Genomic DNA, 4,929 nt, shown 5'->3' on the forward strand with positions numbered 1-4,929 from the left:
ACCTCCCCTCGCTGTCTCTGGAACAGGTCTGGCAATTGCAGGCTGTCAGGAAATTACCTGACAAATAGAAAGATCTGGGAGGAGGTGGCAATTACAGGATGAAAATGTCAGTGGGACCATGGCAGGAAATGGTGCCTCCTCCAGGAAGCCCTCAGCCAGCAGAGCTCTATAGCCCACCCAGGTGCCTGCACCAAGTCCTCATGTCCACCACCCCACCCTACACCACGGGCTCCTTCATCTGCACTCTCCACAGAGAGCCTGACCTGGCCAGGGCAGCTGTGGCTCCAGAGTGCTGCATCCTTCCTTTGTCCCTTTATTCTCCTACTAGTGCCCCGGTGCACCGGTTCGTGCACATTGAAAGGAAATTAATTAGAAGGTGGCCAGAGGGGCAGGACTGGGCGAGATGGGTGGGACATGCCCTGGAGCCAACCTCCCGTGGTCCCTCCCCAGCTGGCTGCACCTGAGATAGCACAGCAGCTCAAAGGGCATCTGCGGAGTGAGCGGGGTCCCTCCGGCAGGTGGGTCCCTCGGCCTGGCCTGCAGGGATTGGGCTAAACCCGGCTCACCAACATCTCTGAGGGCAGTTCTCAGGTGATGTACCCCAGAATCGGGCTCCCTCCTCTCGGTCCGGGGTGCGTCACCCGAGAACCGCCACTGCCAAGTCACCGCAGCTCCGCAGCTCCTGCATTGAGCATTTGCCCCCTGGTGGTCAGTGCACATCATAGCTACTGGTCGGATGGTCAGACGGTCGCTTAGCCTTTATTATATATAGATTTACTGTGTGACCCTGGGCAAGTTGCCTAACCCCTCTGATTCTCTCTGAGGTAACAATAGTGCCTAATTGCCATGGTTCTTGAAAAAATCACCTGGGAAGAAGCACAGCTCCAGGTACAAAGTCAGACCCCACAATTGCTGGCTCATATTTCTGCATTTCTCAAGCACTTACTATGTCTAGAAAGCAAATCAGCCATTCCAGACAGAGTATGTGAGAACCTGTGTGTGCCCGCCCAACTGAGGTCATCCTTGGCTGTGATCGGAGCCAGCCCAGGGGGAGCCACAGTCCCCCACAAACCCCAGAGGAGTCAGTGCCACACCAGGGAGGGAAGTCAGGGCAGGGGCATGGGTGGCGTGACTCAGGAGGCCCTTCACCCCCTCTCATTGGATCATGCACTTCAAATGGGTGAATGTATCTCAATAAAGCTGTTAAAACAAAACTGAACAACAAGAAGCCTGAAGAGCCCACAAGCAAATGAAAATATGCTCGCCCAGCCAGTGTGGCTCTGTGGTTGAGCATCGACCTATGAACCAGGAGATTGTGGTTCAATTCCCCATCAGGGCACATGCCCAGGCTGCAGGCTTGATCCCCAGCGTGGGGAGTGCAGGAGGCAACCGATCAATGATTCTCTCTCATCATTGATGTTTCTCTCCCTCTCCCTTCCTCTCTCTGAAATCAATCAAAATATATTTTAAAAATATGATCAAAGTGCCCGCAGGGCTGTGCTCCTTCCTGAGGTTCTGGGGCATGCTGACCTTAAAAATAACAGTTATTTTAGCAGTAAAAATGGGTTAATTTGGAACAGCAAGCTATAGCAAAAGCCATAGGCAAGTCCAACAAACAAAGGAGAGGAATATTATTTTAGAGAAAATAGCCTAACGTGGCCTGAAGATTGTAATGTGGTCTTGAGACTGTCTGAATGGTACATGTGATTGGACCAGGTAAGGCCTCTATACAATGTTTAAGATTTGGGGGTTAGGGATGGAGAGTTTCTTGGGTGTGGGGCCCAAGACAAGCCTGGTAAGAAAGTTTCTGGTTCATTATACTGCCACCTACCCATCTGGAGTGACCTGCCTCTTTCTTCGATCTCTACTGGTCCTCTGCATAAGGGGTGGGTTTGGGATCACATCGCGGAAATCCCCAAGAAAGTTTCAAGCCTACCATCACTGAACACTATCCAGGACTGCTTTGCATATTTTAAAATTTGGGGCCATGTGTGTTAGAGTCTACATATCTTTCTGCAATTCTTATTTCTGAGGTTTTCCTGCCCTGGACCACACTTACTCGTCCTATATAATAAAAGGCTAATATGCAAATCGACCGAACAGCAGAATGACCAGTTGCTATGATGGGCACTGACCACCAGGGGGCAGATGCTCAATGCAGGAGCTGACCCCTGGTGGTCAGTGCACTCCCACAGGGGGAGTGCTGCTCAGCCAGAAGCCCTGAGCTGGGTTTACAGCTGGCGAGCACAGCGATGGTGGCGGGAGCCTCTCCCGCCTCCACAGCAGCACTAAGGATGTCCAACTGCTGGCTTAGGCCCTGAAGGGAGTGGGCCTAAGCCAGTAGTAGAACATCCCCCAAGGGCTCCCAGACTGTGAGAGGGCGCAGGCTGGGCTGAGGGACCGTGCCCTCCCCCCCCCAGTGCACGGATTTTGTGCACTGGGCCTCTAGTGTCCAATAAACACTCCAGTGGACTGATCTATTCCTGCTGGTGGACATTAGGAAGTGCTACCTTTGCGTGATTACAAACACTGCTGCAAGTAACGTTGGGTGCTGGTCTCTTCGTGTTTCCCTTGGGTGTGCATGGGAGAGTGAAACAGTCAGGTGATATGTTATGTGTACCTTCACCTGTCCCAGGTATGCTGTATGTGGCCTGGATGTTGTGTCCAAAGAGGGTGACTAAATAAAACTGCACCTGTTATAGGCACCCCAAATACCAGCAAAGGTGTTATCAGACACCCTCTGAGTTGAAGGGAGAGGGCGGTTCTTGTCAATCTCATAGGAAAGAATTCAAATGAGTAACTCCAGACAATTGCGTTGTAGTGAAGCCAATTTCTTAAAGAAGTACAGCAAGACCATTTAGTAAAGAAGCAAGGCAAGCAAATCTGTTAGACTACATCCGGCTAGGAGCACAGATGGGCTTCTCAGCTAGCCCAAGAAGCCAGGGTGGCGGGGATTCAAAGGGTTTTATACCCTTCTGTCCATAGGTTTAAAATTTTTTTTAAATTCCTTTGCCAAATATCTTGGCTCAGAGTAACCCTCAAGATTTCCCTTTTACTTTGTTATGGCTTTCCCAGAATTTATGAGAAGCATCTGGAATTTTATCTTGACGGGCCCCAAGACTGCTGGCTTCTCTGTTTAAACAGTGAGATGAAAACTCCCTCTTCTTTCTCCCCCAAAACCCCCCCTCAACCCCGCCACCAATGAATGAGAGTTCCGGTGGCTCCACAATCCCACCAGCATTTGATGGTGTCAGCGTTCTGGATTTGGGCTATTCTAATAGGTATGAAGTGGTATCTCGTTGTTGTTTTAATTTGCAATTCCCTGATGACATATGATGTGGAGCATCTTTTCATATGTTTACTTACCATCTGTGTATCTTGTTTGGTGAGATATCTGTTTAGACCTTTGGCCCATTTTAAAATCAGATTGTTTATTCTTTCACCAGTACCAACTGTCTTGTTTACCATAGCTTCATAGTAAGTTCTCCAACATTCTCAGTCACTATTGCTTCAGCACATGTCACATGCTTGGTAGCTTCCCACAGTTCTTGGGTATTCTGGTCTGTTTGTTTCTTTTGTTTTATTTTCAGTCTCCATGTCTTTGCTCGTCATTTTAGGAAGTTGCTGTTGTCATACCCTGAATGAAGCCCGGAGATTCTTTCCTCAGCCGTGTCCAGTTTGAACAAGGAACTCCTTAAGCTTTATGTCTGTTACAGTGTTTGTTTTGTTTTTCAGCATTTCTTTTTTATTCTTTCTCAAGATTCCCATCTCTTCGCTTATATGATCCTTATCTAATTCTAATGCTTGTTCAGTCTCTTCAAATTGTTTTGTGCCCTTTTACTCTGCCTTGTAATTTTTTTGAGAGAGAGAGGAAGGGAGAGAGAAACAGAAACATCGATGTGAGAGAGAAGTATAGATTGGCTAACCAGGGACCAAACTCAAAAAACCTAGGCATGTGCCCAGACCGGTAATGGAACCCACCACCTTTGGGTGCACAGGATGGACACTCCAACCAACTGAGCCACCCTGGCCAGGGCTGCCGTGTAATCTTTCTAGAAAGGCAGATGTGATGTGCTGGGCGAAAGGGACTGTGGTAAACAGGCCTTTACAAATGAAGAGGTGAAAGGTCAGGGCAAGGCGGTGCTCTGTGGTCCTGCCCCTGGTGAGCCTGAGCCCGAGCTTCTCTGTCTTCCCCCTTCGGTGGGTCAGGATGGCTAGAGTGGCCTGGAGTTCCCTCTGTCCCTTACCCCACGTGGAAGGCTAAAGGGGCTGAAGCCCGGCCAGCATGGCTCAGTGGTTGAGCGTCAACCTATGAGCCAGGAGGTCATGGTTTGATTCCTGATCAGGGCATATGCCTGGGTTGCAGGCTTGGTCCCCAGTGTGGGGTGTGCAGGGGGCAGCCGATCAATGATTCTCATCATTGATGTTTCTATCCCTCTTTCTCTCTCCCTAACTCTCTCTCTGAAATCAATGAAAACATATTTAAAAAAAAAAACTATTTTAAAAATAATCCTATATAATAAAAGGCTAATATGCAAATTGACTCAACGGCAGAACGAACAGTCGCTATGATATGCACTGACCACCAGAGGGCAGATGCTCAACACAGGAGCTGCCCCCTGGTGGTCAGTGCACTCCCACATGGGGAGCACCACTCAGCCAGAAGCCGGGCTCACAGCTGGAGGTGGTGGGAGCCTCTCCCACCTCTGGGGCAGTTGGACATCACCCGAGGGCTCCCGGACTACGAGAGGCCGGGCTGAGAGACCCCTGGGTGCACGAATTTCGTGCACTGGGCCTCTAGTAATAATAATAAAAAGAGGGACTGATAACTTCTAAGCTCCTCACTGGAAGCCAAGTGTATCTCTTGATAACATCTTCCTGAGTTGGCAGCTGTCTTCCTACCCTGTGTTGTCATCCTTTGTGCACTGA

This window comes from Myotis brandtii, unplaced genomic scaffold (genome assembly GCF_000412655.1).
Source record: "Myotis brandtii unplaced genomic scaffold, ASM41265v1 scaffold187, whole genome shotgun sequence".
NCBI classification, from domain to species: Eukaryota; Metazoa; Chordata; class Mammalia; order Chiroptera; family Vespertilionidae; genus Myotis; species Myotis brandtii.